The sequence below is a fragment of the Myodes glareolus genome, chromosome 10 (genome assembly GCF_982192425.1).
Source record: "Myodes glareolus chromosome 10, mMyoGla1.1, whole genome shotgun sequence".
NCBI lineage: Eukaryota > Metazoa > Chordata > Mammalia > Rodentia > Cricetidae > Myodes > Myodes glareolus.
In genome coordinates, this window is record NC_142035.1 from 8,778,865 (window position 1) to 8,797,046 (window position 18,182).

Consider the following 18,182-nt stretch of genomic DNA (forward strand, 5'->3'; position numbering starts at 1 on the left):
TTCTTTTGTTTTTAATGACAAACGCAAAACAAAATGAAACAAAAAAACCCACACATACAACTAGGGGTGAACGGTGCATGCCTTTAATCCCAGCAGAGACAGGTGGATCTGTTTGAGTTTGAGGACCTCCTGGTCGATGTACAGAGATCCAGGGTAGCCAGTGCTGCAAACACAGACTCTGACTCAAAACAGAACAACTAAACAAAGCAAAAAAGGGAGAAGGAGGGGCTGGAGAGATGGCTCAGAGGTTAAGAGCATTGCCTGCCCTTCCAAAGGTCTTGAGTTCAATTCCCAGCAACCACATGGTCGCTCACAACCGTCTGTAATGGTATCTAGTGCCCTCTTCTGGCCTGCAGGCATACAGACAGAATATTGTGTACATAATAAATAAATAAATAAATAGGGAGAGGGGAGGGAGGGATACCTGCAGGCATACAGACAGAATATTGTGTACATAATAAATAAATAAATAAATAGGGAGAGGGGAGGGAGGGATAGAAGGAGCAAAAGTCTTACACTAAAGGAAACATTTTAGCAGAGAAGCTATCTGGAGCCTCCATAGAGCGCTTACCCTGTACTGCTGGGGGCCCTGGAGCCAGCATGGGAGTGTGGAAGGGTGGGAAGATGGGAAGGTGGGAGGTAGGGGGTGGGGGCTGGGAGAGTGGGAGGTAGGGGGTGGGGAGCTGGGAGGTGAAAGGGTGGGCGGAGGAGAGAAGGATAAGTTTGCCTGGCTCTGTTCTTCAGGAAGAGCTGAGAACCACGAGAGTCCTGCTAGCACCAGGCTGGACTAGACGAAGCAGGTACAACGCCCTCCAGCACCACTGGGCTCCTCTTTTCCACACCACAAACAGGGAAGCACCAAGTTATCCCTCAAGTCTCCGTTCATTTTTACAACAATCAGGATTTTATCTAGAACGTCCCTGACCAGCCCTCTCCAGCATTCCACACACAAAAACATATACTCCATGATACTTTTTAAAAAAGATTTATTTATTTATTGTGTACACAGTGTTCAGCCTCCTTGCTGTATGCATGCAGGCCAGAAGAGGGCACCAGACCTCATTACACATGGTTGTGGGCCACCATGTGGTTGCTGGGAATTGAACTCAGGACCTCCTGACGATCAGCCAGTGCTCTGTTAAGTGCTCTGAGCCATCCCTAAAAGTGAAAACAAACAGCTGGGCAGTGGTGGTGCACGCCTTTAATCCCAGCACTTGGGAGTCAGAGGCAGGCAGATCTTCTGGGTTCCAGGCCAGCTTGGTCTACCAAAAAAAAAAAAAAAAAAAAAAAAAAAGAAGAAGTGTCATAGTTCTTTTAGAATGTGTCTGGAAGGTTTTCTGGCCATTGCCGGAAAACCCCTCCCAATAAAAAAAAAAAAGAAAAAAAAAAGAAAGAGGAGGAGGAGGAAGAGGAAGAAGAAAAAGAAAAAAGAAGGGCCAGCAGGTAGCCTAGCCTCAAATTCATAGTGAGTCTCCTATCTCAGCTTTCTGAATCCTGGGATTTTATCTGAGCCCTTGCTTCTTTTATTTTAAGTTTTTTTTTTCCTTTTAATTTCTATGTCTGTATGCATATATATATGCGTGAGAAGACATTGCCCTTGGAAGCCAGAAGAGGGCATCAGGTCCCCGGGAGTTACAGGTTGTGAGCCTCTCTCTGTGGTGTTTGGAACTGAACTCAGACCCAGGGAAAGGAAATACTTATTCTTAACTGCTGAGCCATCTTACCGGCTCACCGGCTCACCAGCCTCCCTTTTCTTCCTACCTGGGATGACCAGAAGTTTAAGGTCACCGTGCACGACATGGGAAGTTCAAGACCAGCCACGGGAGGAGCTGGGTGACAGCACTGACCTTGGTGGTTACATAACCACTGCTTTCCTACCGAGTCCACGAGCACATCCATCAGACAGCCGTGACGGTGCGCCTGTGTCTAAAGTAGGCTCCACCCACTAGGGTCATCACTATCAACTCAGAGACCAGCCTGAGTCGCATAATAACTTGCATCAGATCAGGAGACCAAGGCTGGAGAATGGCTCAGCGGTTAAGAGCACTCGCTCTTGTAAAGGACCCGGGTTCAACTCCCAGCACCTACAACAGCAGCTCACAATCATTGGTAACTTCAGTGCAAGGGGATATGAAACCCGTTTCTGACCACTGCAGGCACCAGGCACACATGGTGCACAGACTCGGATATATGTTCAAGCAAGATACCAATACACATAAAATAATAATAGTAATAATAAGAATGATAATAAGAATAAATTTTTAAGCTAGGTAGCCTGGGGCTGGGGCAATGACTTGATTGATAAATGTTCCCTGTGCTAGCAAAGGGATCTGAGTTCGATCCCCAGCTGTGCTTGATGTTGAACACCTGTAATCCAGAGGTGGGTGGACAAAACCAGAAGACTCTGGCGCTCTCTAGCCAGCCGGTCTAGCCCAGTTGGTAAACTCCAGGTTCTGTGAGAGACCCTGTCTTGGAAAATAAGGTGGAAACTAGCGGGGTGGCTCAGCAAGTTCAAAGCTTTGCAGACAAGTCTTACTGAGTTTGGTTGCTGGTCCCACACAGTGGAAGGAGAGAACAGCCTCCCAGCACTGGTTCTCCGAACTATACACACACACACACATACACACACACACACACACACACACACACACACACACACATACACACCACACAGGAATTAAGTCCAACTTCCAAATACCCTGTTTTCTGGAGCACTGGAACTTCTCCCACGTGCACGAATTTACGAGAAAGTAATTCCATGTCTGGCTACTGACAAGCATGCATGCGAAAGTCAACTAATAGCCTGGTGGTGGTGGTGGCACACGCCTTTAATCCCAGCACTTGAGAGGCAGAGGCAGTTGGATTTCTGTAAGTTCATGAGTTCGAGGCCAGCCTGGTCTACAAGAGTTAGTTCCAGGACAGACTCCAAAGCTACAGAGAAATCCTGTCTCAAAAAACAAAAAGAAATGAGAGAAAGAAAAGAGAAAAAGTCAACTAATCAAAATAGAAGATTCCAAAATAATTTTATGTTTTTGGAGGGTCAGATTTTATGTAGACCAGACAGGCCTAAAATGGGGATGACCTTGAACTTCTGATCCTCCTGTCTTCAGCCCTCAAACACTGGGATTGCAGACATGTGCCAGCATGTTCCACTAGGAATAATTAAAAATGCATTGAGATCATACCAGGTCATTGTATGTGTGCACGTGTGTGTTTGCGCATGCGTCCATGCGCACACGCATGTGTATACAGTGCTGGGGATTAAGTCAAGGTTCTTATGCACAGGAGGCAAGTCATTAGACTTCTCTGGCCTTAAGCTATGTGTAGCCATTGCTCAACCAGCCTTGTTGAATTCAGTCCCTACAAGAGCCAGCCAGACTGAATTGTTATTAAATACATTTCACAGCCTAGACAACAGAGGTGCAAAAGGTTTAACTCGTTTGTCCAGGATTTGCGCCATGGAGCAGGTCAGCCCAACAACTAAGCAGCAGAATCTTGCCTCTCAGAGGCCTCCTCCTGCTGACACCCCCGGAGCCTAGAATCCTGGACAATTCCTGGAAACACGGGGACAAGCTAAAGTCAACTCTCCCCACGCTCCCATTAAAAAAAAAAAAAAGTTCTGCATTACTGTTTCAACTTGTTAAGTGAGCAAGTCGACCTTGGCACTGGCTGTGTGACGCTCCTGTCATCTCTTTCCTTCCTCCTGAAGTGCCACTGCCTTTGCCTGCCACCTAGTAAAGCCACTTACCCACATGATGTATGATATATAGAAAAAAATAGAAAACAAAACCCAGAAATCTATGCTCCTAGACAACCCGTCCCACCTTAGGCTTAGCGTTCCAGGATTTTCATTCCAGAACAGCACTTTGCGTTTCTCTTCAGTTGTTCTCGGTCTTATTTCTTGGTGCTACAAAGTGCCCACTGCTAAATACACCCCAATGTACTTTTGGTTTGCTCAGTTCCCCATGCCAAGCCCTAGATGTGCCCTCTACCCTGCCTCGGGAATTCCCCAAATAAATCACAAAGTGGAGGACAACAGGAGGTTAAGAGCCTACCCCTAGAAAGCCAAAAGAAGTAGTGTAGGTAAACACTGCTTTATCGAGCCCCTATTTTCCCTTCTATTCTAATCCCAGAGAAAACAGGGCACTTCACAAGGCGCCTCATTAAATGCTGATTTATTCCTGAGTCTTGGTTCTGTGGCCTGTCCCAGTGTCTTCATTCCTCCACCTCTTGTTTGGTTTGTTTGTTTGTTTGTTTGTTTGTTTGTTTGTTGTAGGGGAGACAGAGGTCAATGCCAGGTCTCTTCCTCTGTAACTCTCCATATTTTGAGACAAGACCTCTCACTGTACCTTAAGTTCACCCAACTATGCTAGAGTAGCAGGCCGGTGAGCCTCAGTCACCCCATCATTTCCACCTCCCCCAGCTCCGGGGTTGCCGGCGCACAATGAATCCCCAGCTTCCTACATGGGTGCCGGGGATCTGAACTCAGGTCCTTGTGTTTGCACAGCTGAACCCCACACCCCCCCAACTCCCCCCTCCGCCCCTCCCCACCTCTTTCCAGACCCTCTCCTTGTCTGCCTTTCATCTCAGAAGCTGTGGACGGGCCTGGCCACTCCCTGATCCTTCCCTCCTGAGTGACCTGGAGCAGAAAGCATTTTGGGAAGCTCAGGATCAGCCCCCCAATCTTCTAATTTCCTCCAAGCGCCTGCCTGCTTGGAAACACGCCTGGTGTTGTTTAAGACTTTCAATGTAAACAGCTTGGCAAGGCAAACTTTAAATTGGCCCTGGGGGACAGATTTGAGAAACTGTACATTTCTTAGCTTGCTCTATCTTCTCCCTTCTTCCAGTGAGCATTTAAATTGTCCCCCCACTGGCACTGCATAGCATTGCACTGTAATTAGCGAGATTTAAACAATGCAGCCATAACTAAACCAGATTATCTATCGAGGCTTAATCTAGTGAGAACAAAGGCATGCTAGTCACTTTGGGCCGAAAGCCCAGCGAATACAGAAACACAAACAAGGAAAGTCAACGCAATCATAGGATTTTAAAATGTGCTCTGACAGAGAAAGGCAAATGTCTGAAAATATGAAACCCAGTGCCATGTGCTTGCCCCCTGTCTCCCCTCAAAACCTTCCAGCTTTGAAAGGAAGCTAGCCTTGATAGCTCAGGCCTGAAATGTTAGCTCTACGGAGGCTGGGAAAGGGAGGCTCCCTAAATTTGAGGATGGCCTGACTGTGTCACAAAAGGAAAAGGGGGAAGGGAGTGTGGAGAAATGGCTCAGGGGTTAAACATGCCTGTTGGTCTTCTAAAAACCAGGGCTCTGTTCCCAGCCACCAGTGTCTGGTGCCAGCCACCACCTGTAACTCCAGCTCCAGGAGATCTAACGCCCTCTTCTGGCCTCCATGGGTTCCTACACTTGGTTACACACACATCCACAAACATATGGTTTTAAAATACTTTACTTTTTAATTATGTGTATATGAACGCGTCTATGTATGGGTTTGTACAGGTGAGCACAGCACCTGAGAAGGCCAGGAGAGCATGTTGGATCCCCTGAAGCTGGAGTTATAAGCAGTTGTGAGTAGAAACATAGGTGCTGGGAATCGAACTCAGTCCTCTGGAAAAGCAGAAAGCACTCCAACACTGAGACATCTTTATAGGTCCAAAAGTTAAATTAGTAAAAGTAAATCTCTAAGCTGGCCAGTGACGACACATACCGTTAATCCTATCTGAGGAGGCCGAGGCGGGCAGAGTTCTGTGAGTCCCAGGCTGGCCAAGGCCACATAATGAGACCCTGTCTTAAGAGAGAAAAAGGAAAGGAAAATGGGGGTCAGGTCTGCAATGGCCTACCCCATGGATAAAAGCACTACCACCAAGCCCAGTCGGCTGACTTCAGGTCCCAGAACCCACATGGTAGAAGGATAGAACTGTCCCTTGGCCTCTGCACATATGGGCCCTGACTTCCTGTATACACACACACACACACACAGATAGTAAAAATATTTTAAGATTAAATCTTGATATATATTAGTATTGTATTCATATATATGTGTGAGATTTAAGATTTTATACACACACACACATACACACACACACAATAGGAGGGGTGCTATAGGTTCAGTAAGGCAAGAGGTATGTAACCTGGTAGCCTGGTGTACCCCAGCTGTTTGTGTGCCCGGGTACCTTCTCCAAGCCCTGCCTCCACACTGGATTCTTTAATCAAGGGATAAATATAAGTCAGTGCTTAGTAAAAGCCCAGCCTGGCTTACACATGCCAGACTCCCAACAGTAAGCCGCCTCCCCTTGCTCTCCTGGAGATCTGTGCCAGGGAAGAAGGCAGTCAGTTAAAAACACGCCCTCTCTTCATTCATATTCACACACACACACACACACACACACACACACACACACACACACACACACACCTTTACCAGCCCTGTTGCTCTGGTAAAGCCAAGTGACTGCCCCTTTAAACACTGTGGTTGTTGTAAGAAGAAGAAGGAAGTTCACCTTACCAAATTTTAGGTCTGTTTATTATTGTGTTCTCACTGTGAGCTCGGGCAAGCCTTTTATGCAAGCTTTGCTCTCTGCTCAGCGATATTAATTACATTCTTATTCTGCCTGATGTAAGCTGCCCCTGTCGGCAGAGATTCGGGGAGATTTGAAAGAACAAGCCAATGTATCGAAGGAGGGAGGGAAATGAAGACAATAAAAGCAGCACTCCAGCTTATGGGATATATAAGCCGTGTTTCCTGAAAAGATAAATGATTTGGTATTGAATAGATCCTTTAGGCCATTAAAAAATCCATTTATTTTCTTTTGGATTTGAATGGAGGGAATTTGCATTTTTCCTGCGCAGTTCCATTTAAATTAGAATGCAGAGCATGAGGCTAGCATACAATCAAACTAAATAATAATGGGGGGGTGCGTTCTTCATAAAGGCAAAATTCAGAGTTTGGTGGGATTGCAGCAGGAAAGAGCAGACTCTGGTACCAGCACCTACGGCTGGAGAAGAAAACATGACCAGGTCGTCCAGGCCACCTTCAAGTCGCGCCAGAAGCGGGGCGGTTGTCTTTACGTTTATGCAGGAGACTGCGCCATGTGTTTATCTAAGAGAGAATCGGCCGCGTCTAAAACATCTGCTGTTCTGACAGCAGCAAAACTACGTCCTGGTGTTTAAATATACACAGAAAGGGAACAACTTAAAAAACTAAAGGAATAAAAGCAGTCGAATCGAGATTTGTTTTTTCCCAAAAAGAACATAAAAATGTGGTGAGTACTAGTGTTTCGGCTACTCCCTAATCCCCACACCCCGCCCCTCTTCCTGGCTGCCATTCTTCCCCTCCCCCACCCCATGTGCTCGGGAGCCAGGATTTCAGTGTCCCTGATGGCATCAACTCGCAGGAGAGAGACCTCCTCTCTACTCCTGGCTGCTTTTCTGAACACAAAGAACAAAGTACAAGCTCTCAGGTCTCACAAAGTGGAAGGGAGAACAGGCTAGCTTCTCTGCGCGGCAGGAATAGCCTGCCATAAAGAGACCTGCCCCGGCACACGCTTCCAACTTGAAAAGGGTGTGGCAATGTCTAAACACCTACTGGGGCCAAACAGGTAGGAGGGCGGGCAGCCAGGTGTGCCCTGGCCTCACAGGTGAGGTGTGGCAGTGCACCAGGCCAGGCTGTTGGTCCACACCGAGCCCCTCCACAGCCACAGAGATTGGGGTTTGGACTCTGTGGCTCGAAGGACATCCGTTTTGTCAAGGAAAGCCAGAAACCGGAGCTTCCGTTAGAGTTGCCGAGCACTGTTTTCAGAGTGTTTAAATACCGTCTCAGGTGAACCAAACCTGAGAAGGCGCCGGTAGCCCTCGGCTTGCCATCCCGACCTCGGCAGAGCCTAGGGTTATTTAAAGCATGCTTCATACCACAGCTTACCTATTAATTGTCACTGAATAATTCTGTCTCGTTACATTCACTGTGGCTGATAAAGCTGTGAAGTGCTTTTTAGCTTTGCTGCGTGATATTACCTCATTCAATTTGGGTGGCGTGGTGGCGTGTGCTTGCGGTGTTGTCCAGGTTAGTGTCAAACTTGCTTTAAAGCTAGGGTTAGCCTTGAATTCCTGATTCCACCTTTTCACCCTGCCAAATACTTGGATTACACCTCTACCTTGGGCTTTCAACTAATACACACACACTCAGTAACACTTTCTCTCACACACACACTCTCACACTCAGTAACACACACACACACACACTTAGTAACATTCTCACACACACATACTCTCGTACATATATACACCTGTCTCAAATAACTCATTTATTTGTATTTTCTCGTTTTGTGTGTGTGTGTGTGTGTGTGTTAGGTGTGAGCATGCCACCAGCCTGAGTGTGGAAGTCAGGGGACACCTTTCTATACTATGGGTCCTGGGGCTCAAACTCAGTTCAGGACATCGGGCATGGCAGCCCGTTCCTTTACTGGTTAAGACACCTCAGGAGCCTACACTTGTCCATAATTTCTCTCTCCTCTCCTCTCCTCTCCTCTCCTCTCCTCTCCTCTCCTCTCCTCTCCTCTCCTCTCCTCTCCTCTCCCCTCCCCTCCCCTCCCCTCCCCTCCCCTCCCCTCCCCTCCCCTCCCCTCCCCTCCCCTCCCCTCCCCTCCCCTCCCCTCCCCCTCCCTTCCTCCCTCCCTCTCTCTCTCTCTCTCTCTCAGATGGAGTCTCATTGGGTAACCTGACTGAGATTAAAAGCATGAATGAGCCACCACGCCTAGCAACTGTTTTTTCTTATTTGCTTGAACTGAATGTCTACTGCCTCCTGAGAATCAGGGCTGTCTAGCTTGCTCTTGTCTGTGCAGAACACAGCTCTGAACCCCATTCATTTGGCCTTGTTAAGAAATACAGGAATTTGAGCCAGGTGGTAGTGGTGCAGGCCTTTAATCCCAGCACTTGGGAGACAGAGGCTGGTGAATCTTTGTGTGTTCGAGGCCAACCTGGACTAAAAGAGCTAGTTCCAGGACTGCTAGGGCTGTTACCCAGAGAAATGCTGTCTCAAAAAAACAAAACCAAAACAAAACAAAAAAGAAAAGAAAAAAAAGAAAGAAATACAGGAACTTAAAAGAATTAGGAAAACTTTGGAAGGCACTATCCTCTACTGAAGGAGCAGGCAGTTCCTTATGCATCACACGATTAAATCTTAAATCTCATGGACTCGTGTCTACATGGAGAGACTCATGAAGGATGTCCAAAGAGCTGGAAAAGAAGGCTTCTGCTCATGTGTCTCTGCGCTAGCGCTGAAGCCAGATTTTACCTCCAGGTCACAGGTCACACCGAACTCGGTTCAATGCCTTGAAATTCGGATCTACATCTCTCTTCGAGGGTAACGTGGACAAAGCGGGAAAACTAAGCCATCACTGCAGGGGACACTCTTCTTCCTGAGCCGTGAGGGAAGCGCTGGGGGAGTGTATCCCAGCAGGCAGAACGATGGCCTTGTATGCAAGAGGCCTGGGTTCTGTCCCCAGCACTACTCCACCAGAGGGAGGAAGGAAGGAAGGTCAGGAGATCAAGTCCCACCCCAGCTGCAGAGGGAGTTGTAGGCTAGCCCTAGTTTCAGGAGACAGTCTCAAAACCAATAGCTGAGTAAGTAAAAGTATTCCCATGCAGAGCAAAGATAATTCAGTCTCCTTGTCCAGAAAGTGACAGAACCAAGTAGGAGAAAGGTAAATGTTGCTTTTGTCTTTTTTTAAAAAGCACTTTTAGCCGGGTAGTGGTAATACATACCCTTAATCGCAACACTCAGGAGGATCTCTGAGTTGGAAACCAGCCTGGTCTACAGAGTGAATTCCAGAACAGCCAATTTTAAAGTCTTTTTTTTTTTTAACCAAAAATCTTTTTTAAGAGTTCCCTTTTAAAACTTTTTAGTTTTTAATTAGATATACCTGGAGGGGGGGTATACGTGGGCATGCACACATATATGTATGTGTGTATGTGTGTGTATGCATGTGTCTGTGTACATGTACATGTAGTGCCAGTTGGAGCTAGAATTACAAGTGGTTGTGAGCCACCTGAGGTAGGTGCTGGGAACTGAACTTGAATCTTGCTATATTCCAGCAAGCATTCCCCTGTCTCCGTGCTCCCTCCTCTTGCTGTTTTATGTCGAGACAGTCTCATTAGCCCAGCCTGGCCCCTAACTCACTGTGTAATCTGAACTCCTGATCCTCCTCCCTCTGTCTCCCAGGTGCTGGGATTAGAGGGGTGTGCCAGCATACCTGGCTAGGATAGGGGTGCACCTTAGCGTATCTACCTTACTGTTTGGGATTTACCTTACAAAAACGTCTCTCAGTTGTGAGGACCTAAGCACACAGGATGCTGGCACGGAGCACAAGTGGGAATGCCAACCGCACACAACCCGGCTGTCCCTCAAAGCCAGTCAAAAGTTCACATAAACTAAGCCCCATCTACCAGGACTCTACAGCCGCTTGCAAAGATCATGTTGAGCCATGTCGGTTAGCACAGAAGAAGGGTCTGTACGGAAGCACACAGTTCGGCAGGTAATGATTGTGTTTGTAAGTGAAGTGTGAAATGGCGGCCCAGCTGCTTCGTACTTATCACCCAAGCTTCTGGACCCGAGTTCAGACCTTGGAAGCCCTACCTAGGTGGAAGGAAGAAATGGACTCCACCAAGTTACCCTCTAACCTCCCCATATGTGCTGTGGAGCACGCACACACATGCACACGTATACAAATGTGGGGGGAAAGTTATGGGGGGGCAGTGTGCACATGCCTTGCCCTGCATGTGGAGGTCAGAAGGCAACACGAGGGATTGGTGTTGTCCTGGTCATCAAACTCTGGTCATGAGGCTTGGCCACCTCGCCACCCCATTAATAAGACTTTGTAAGTACTGGAGAGATGGCTCCATGGTTAGAGGTCATGGCTGCCCTCGCAGAGAACCTGGACTTGGTTCCCAGCTCCCATTCATAGCGACCTGTGACTCCAGTTCTAGGGGATGCGATACACTCTTCAGGCCATCCTGGGCACCAGACACACACGTGGTGTGCAAGCTTGCATGCAGGTAAAAAAAACCCATACATATAAAGAAACAAATGTAATATTTTTTAAATTGGGAGGTGCTATTTTGAGACAAGGTTTCACTGGATAGCCTTGGCTGTCCTGGAACTCACTATGTAGACCAGGCTAACCTCAAACACATAGAGGTCTGACTTCCTCTGCCCCCAGTTGAAGATTAAAGGTGCATGCTATGAGGCCGGAGAGATGGCTCAAGGATTAAGAACACTGACTGTTTTTCCAGAGGCCCCGAGTTCAGTCCCTAGCACTCACATGGCAGCTCACACCTGTCTGTGGCTCCAGTTTTAGGGGACCCGACACCCATGGCAAAAACACCAATGCACATAAAAATTAACCAATTAATTAATTTTTTAAAAAGGTGTATGCTACCATGACATAAAACTTAAAGATCTATTAATTATTTTTTAAAAAAAACAGGGTCTCACTATGTGGACCAGGCTGGCCTAAAACTGGCTGTGTGTACTCTACTAACTAGCTACGTATCCCCAACCGAGTCAAAGAAAAGAGAGGAAGAACTAAAGAAACATATTTGAGAAGTGTGGCGTGACATTCACTAAGATGTGGAGACATATTCTAGGAGACAGAATCACGGGTGATTTTCATTTTCTTTGTGTTTTCCTTTAAAGTTGAACTCTGTTTTAAACTAAAGCCTCATGAAGCCCAGAAACAACTTGAATGCACAGTGAGACTGGAGAAAAATCTATTAATAAGATTTGTTAGTATATTTATTCTTTTTTTTTTTAATTTATTTATGATGTATATAGTGTTCTGGGCACCAGATCTCATTATAGATGGGTGTGAGCCATCATGTGGTTGCTGGGAATTGAACTCGTAACCTTCGGAACAGCAGTCAGTTCTCTTAACCTCTGCGCCATCTCTCCAGCCCAGTATATTTATTCTTATAATTAATTATTAGAGCCAGGCGTGGTGGCGCACACCTTTAATCCCAGCACTCAGGAGGCAGAGGTAGGCGGATCTCTGTGAGTTGGAGACTAACCTGGTCTACAGAGTGAGTGCCACGTGCCAAGACAGCCAAGGCTACACAGAGAAAGTCAGTCTCTAAAAATGAAGGGGGGAAGAAAAAGAATTGAATTACAACTTTCTCAGCTCCCTTACCGCATTGACTCACACCAAGTGGCAGCCCCGGCTGAGGTTTCCTCTCACTTACTTAGGGTGTGCTGTCTATGCCAGCCACTCGCTGGTGGCTCTACAGTGCAGTACAAAGCCCGGCTGAGGTTTCCTCTCACTTAGGGTGTGCTGTCTGTGCCAGCCACTCGCTGGTGGCTCTACAGTGCAGTACAAAACATCTTTTTTCTTCTTTCTCCCTGGCTTGAGCTACTTATCAGGTCCTCAGTCCTGGGAGACGCACACCTGAAGCCACATCTACATATAACCACCAGAATGAGTAGGAAAATGATTGAGGGCCTGCAAAATAGCTCAGCAGGTAAAGACGCTTGCAGTCGAGCCTGGTGACCTGAGCTGGCTCCTTTCCCTGGAACCGACGCGGTGGAAGGAGGCGGCCGACTCCTACAAGCTGACCTCAGGCCTCCACACATGTGCTGTGGAGCACATGCTCCCCTCACAAACACAAAGAAAGAAACATAGTAATTTGTCAGTAAGTTTTATTTTTATGTGTATGAATGTTTTACCTGAATGTTTGTATGTGAACCACATGTGTGCCTGATGCCAACAGAGGCCAGAAATGTCAGATCCCCTGGAACTGGTGTATGATGCTATGTGGGTGCCGGGAACCCAAGCTGGGTCCTCTCCAAGAGCATCCGGTACTCCTAACTACTGACTGAGCCGTCTCTCTGACCCTTTAAATATATTTTTATATTCCTACTAATCCATAGCTGTTCTTTTATTCTTTTCCCACTGTGTCCTAGACAGGAGTGCGGACAGAGTGCTGCATAAAGGGAAAGGCAGGGATGGACTGAGGGGAGAGGGGAAAGAGGAAGAAGAGAAAGAGGAGATGGGAGGTGTGCAGGGGTGCACGCCATCTTTCCACGTGAACATCGGGAAGGGTCTATCTCCAGACTGAACTCACCTACCTGATAGATTCTGGAAGTGACAGCTGAAGTGGGGAATACCTGAGACCTAAAACGCCCTAACTTGGCTCAAACTGATGTCTTACCATAGCCCGGGGCCTCTACTAACATGCACCTGTTTCTTCCCACCAGGGAGGGTGAAAACACAAGGCCAGCGTGGGAACATCTTCGAGAATCCTCTTCCAGCTGCAGCCAGCTGACATCTTGTATCTCCACTGGCTAGAAAAAAAAAAAAAAAGCAAATGAGTTCTCTTGGCCTCCTCCTCCTCTCCTTCATTGTCTTCTTGAGATAGAATCTTCCGTAGCCCAGGCTGGCCTCAAACACACTATGTAGCCAAGTATGGTGTTGAATTCCTGGTGCTTCTGCCTCTACCTCCCCAAATGCTGGGATTGCAGGCAGGGGTCAACATGACAGTCTGTCTTATAAGAGTGCATTTTCAGACCCTTTCAGGAGACCCCACTCCTATGACCTACTGCCTCCCAAAGGCCCTACCTACCAACACCAGCACACAGGAGATTAGATTTTGACCTGTGAGTTTGGGTCAAAGTCCAGAACCTGTAATAATCAGTGCTATACAAACATCACTATTCTTATGGTGATGGTAATCTTGATTAAACTTGATTAAAACAACCCCGGAGCAGGAGGGGTGTGGTGACACTTGTCTGTCATCCTAGCACTCTGGAGGCACAAGATTGAGGCCAGCCTGCCCTACATGGCTAAACCCTAGCCAAAAAGCCAAAAAACAAACCGAGATGTTTCAGGGAATAAAAAAAAATGCAAGCGTGAGGACCTCAGTTCAAATCCCCAGAACCATGCTAAATAGTCAGATGTGGCTTTTGCACCTATGACCCAGGGTGGTGAGGAGTGTTGCTGCGAGGACCACCAGCCTAGCTCCAGGTCCTTGAGGCTCTGGCCTAAGGAAATCAGACAGAGGTAAGTCCAAGAGATCTCCCGTCCTCTTCTGGCCTCTGAGGGTACCGCACTCAAGTGCACGTGCCCACACACAGACACACCCATACACACAAAGATGTAGGATGGCTCAGTGGTTCCGAATACTTGTTGCAGCTGGGTGGTGGTGGTGCACGCCTTTTAACCCCAGCACTCAGGAAGCAGAGTCTGGCAGATCTCTGTGAGTTTGAGGCCAGCCTGGTCTACAGAGCAAGTTCCAGGACAGGCTCCAAAGCTACACAGAGAAACCCTGGCTCGAAAAACAAAACAAAACAAAATGTCTGAAAAGCATTCCTTGCTCTTACAGAGGGCCCAGGCTCGATAACTCCATCTGCAGGGAATACAACACTTTCTTCTGGCCTCCCTGAGCAGCAGGCACACGTATACACATGCAGGCAAAACGCTCATACACATAAAGTTAAAAAAAAAATTATAAGAACTAAAGCCCTAAAGCCCTACAAGCTTGTTCATTATACAGCTGAGAAAGTGGGAGTCCAGAGTAGGCAACAAGTTGTTCAGAGTCACACAGTAGTGAGCAGAAGACAAGGATTAGAACGAGGTCCTCTGACTCATGGCTCAGACACTAAGCCTGAAAAGCTGGGAGGAAGGTAGTTCAGGGAAGGTGGAGAGCAAAGGCTCCCCTGGCAGCTATCGTCATGCCCTACTTCATGGCGTGGCTCTCTGTGCTCCACTGGACCTCAGTCTCCCAGGTGGAGGGCACCAGAGCCTGGTTTACAACGGCTCACTGTGCAAGGCCTTTGGTGTGAACAGCACCCTGCGCCAACACGGGGGCATGTCCACTTCCTCCAACAGCCCACACGCACGCTCGTCACATCTGTTCATCCTATGCTCTTGGCACCGCCACTGCCGGCCCTCAGAAGTTAGACAGTGAGCCCAGTTGTTTTGTTTGGTCCATTTTGGTTTTTGAGAGAAGGTCTCAGGTAGCCAACTCTTGACCCCCCCAGCTTCCAGCTTCTGAACACGAAGCTCCCAGACGTGTGCCACCATGCCTGCCTGGCTCAGTGCAGCTTTATGTTCAACCTAAGAACACAGATCAGTTCTTTGTCATTACCCCTGACTCTGCTTCAAGAAAACACCTGTATTTTTATGTCTTACAGTACACGGGATCCAAGCCAGGGCCTCACCCATGCTAGGCAAGCTGCTCACTGCTAAGTCATACACTCCAGACCAGAGAAAGACTCGAAAATGTTGTTTGAGCAGTTCATAACAGTAAACAATGCCTGCCCCTGCTTTTCAAGGAATTACCCAAGAACTTAGATGGATAAAGCAGACATTGTTTTGGACTTTGGAGAGGCACCAACTTCATGCCATACTCCAGGATGCCTGAGGCAAAACACTCTCCAAAGGTTCTTAAGGACAGCGATAAATGCAGTCAAACTGCTGTCCCACAAATACACAGCATCCAAGAAACTGATCTTGACCCTGAATTATTTAGCTGTCTCAGTTTCTCCCTGCATCGTGACTGCAAGGAAAGCAGGTGATACAGGCTGCGTCATTCATTCACCAAGTCTTTTTTTTTTTTAAAAAAAAAAACAACAAAGCAAAACAATGTCTATAAATGTGCCACAGCCCAGATGTGGGACTGAGAGACCCATGTGTGCCTCCGTTGTCTTCTCCCTTTTCAGTGAGTTCCAAGGATTATCAGGCTTGTGAGGCAAATTTACCTTTATCTTACTAGGCCCTCAATAAGAAATTTTAAAATTGCTATTATGACTGGTGGTGGCAAACGTCTTTAAACCCAGAACCCAGGAAGCAGAGGAAGGCAGATTTCTGTGAGTTTGAAGTCAGCCAGGTCTAGAGAGCAAGTTCCAGGACAGCCAGGGCTGTAACACAGAGAAACTCTGTCTGGCAGGGTGGGGGGCGGGGAGATTGACTAGTTATTTTATTCTATGAATATTACATGTGTACATGCCCCATCTGTGTGCCTAACCCATAAAGTCCAGAAAAGGGCACTGGATCCTATGCAACTGGAGTTACAGACAGTTGTGAGGGCAGCTCACTGCGGGTGCTGGGAACCAAACCTGGGTCCTCTGCAAAAGTAGGAAGAACTCCTGACTGCTAAGTCAGCTCTCCAGCCCCTTACTTGCATTTTTTTAGGGTTTCTGGTTGGTTGGTTGGTTGGTTGGTTTGTTACTTGCTTGCTTGTTTGCTTTTCAAACAGGATCTCCGGGAGCCCAGGTGAGTCTCCAGCCCTCTATGAAGCTGAAGATGGCCTAGAACTGCTGGCCCTCCACCTCTCCCTCCTGAGTGCTGGGGCTACAGTGTGCAGTGGCTATTTCCAATGTGGTCCCAAACACAGGAGTGAAGATGGAAATCCTCCCCTCATGGGGGCGGGGGCAGACCTTTAAGGCCAAAGCGTCAGGCAGCACTAACATGGTGAGATGGCACATCCTGTAATGCCATGGACTTCCATTCTCTAGAACAGAACTCAATCCCCAGGACCCACATGGTGGAAAGAGAGAACTGACTCCCCCAAGTGGTGCTCTGATCTCCACTTGACTCTCTCTCTCTCTCTCTCTCTCTCTCTCTCTCTCACACACACACACACACACACACACACACATAGAAGGACACACACATAGAAGGAGAGCACCAAGTCAATATCATATCACCACACTAGAACAAGGAGACCCTCAACAGAAATGACTGCAAGTTGCCATAGGAACTCAGATGTCCTCTGGAAATGTGTGAAGCACCTTCTGAGGCAAACAAGTCCATCGCAGACAGGAGCCAGAATGCCAAAGGGCAAAAGCAGAGACGGAGGGACAGCCAATTCTCTGATGTCCCCCAGATCCCATGTGTGAGGAAAATTTCCCACAGGGCACCTGCACAGCAGGCGAGTTTGATCCCTGGAAGAAGAGAATCAAATGGAGAAAGTTGTCCTCTGACATCCGCATGTGCACTGTGATGCATAAGCCTCAAACACACATCACATGCACCAAAGACCAAAAAGAAAAAAAAAAGTACTGAGGTCCAGTTAGATGGCTCAGCTCCTAAGGGGGCTTGCAGCCAAGCCTAACGAACTGAGTCCAGCCCCTAGGACCCACTTGGTGGGAAGAGAGAATCACACATTGTCCTCTGACCCCCACACAAACTAGCACACACACACGCGCACACACACACACACACACACACACAAAATAAATGAAAATTTAATAGAAAGATAATCTCGACCTCAGTAATTCTAGTCCACAGGCCCCCCACAGTCTTCCCACATCTGCTGAGACACAGATGTGCTCTGGCACATAAACAGATGCATATAAATAGAAATAAAGTACATTTTAGAAGTAAATTAATAATTTAAGACCACCAAACTGCTCCCTTTCACCCACCTCTCTTATGAACGAATATGACACACAAGATGGCATTCCTTGTCCGCTCATCCAGATATATCATTTCCACAGGACTCCGTTCGACCATACCATCCCTGATCTTGATCTAATAAGACATCCCAAACCAAGAAAGAAGCCCATCTTCGGCGTCACCAGAAAAATCAAAAAGATCTAACAGAACAATAAAACCTGTGAGGAAGGGGAGAGCTCGGCCTCCATGAGTCACGCTAAACTTTTGGAATAGAAAATTATGCCTTGGAATGCTGAGAACGAACCTAGCGCAGTTTGAGGTGTAGTAACCTCGACTGTACCCGAGAAGCCTCCGCAGCAATCATTCTGGAGCTTCTGAGACAAGCTGAGGATGCGGTCAAATGCCACAGTGAACACTGAGGAACCTGAGTAGTTGGTGTTTTGAGTCACTGTGGGTTGGGTACACAACCCACCGCAGCCTACATCCCTGTTGCAAAATGGAATTAATATGACATTCCATGAACCAGAGTATCCTGGCCAGTCATATCAGAGAAAACACCACACCACCACCACAGGCCTGCAGGGCTGTGTATATGAATGCAATACAAATGGATTTACTTATTTGTCAAGATAGGTCTTAAAGAGCCGCCCGCAAACTCACTGTGTAGCAGAGGGATGACCTTGGACTTCTGATCCTCCTGCCTCTCCTTCCCAAGGGCTAGGATTGACTCCCATCTCCTCCTGAATTCTTGCACATTAGGCAAGAACCCTACCAGCCAGGCTACC

The 18,182-nt window shown here is 47.5% G+C and overlaps 1 non-coding gene across 1 annotated transcript; it reads left to right on the top strand.

Moving 5' to 3' along the window:
• The first annotated feature begins 1,298 nt into the window (after window positions 1-1,298).
• Window positions 1,299-1,360, top strand: LOC125405112 (U7 small nuclear RNA). Its single transcript, XR_007233465.1, has one exon. It is a non-coding gene; the product is annotated as a U7 small nuclear RNA (small nuclear RNA).
• The last annotated feature ends 16,822 nt before the right edge of the window (window positions 1,361-18,182 follow it).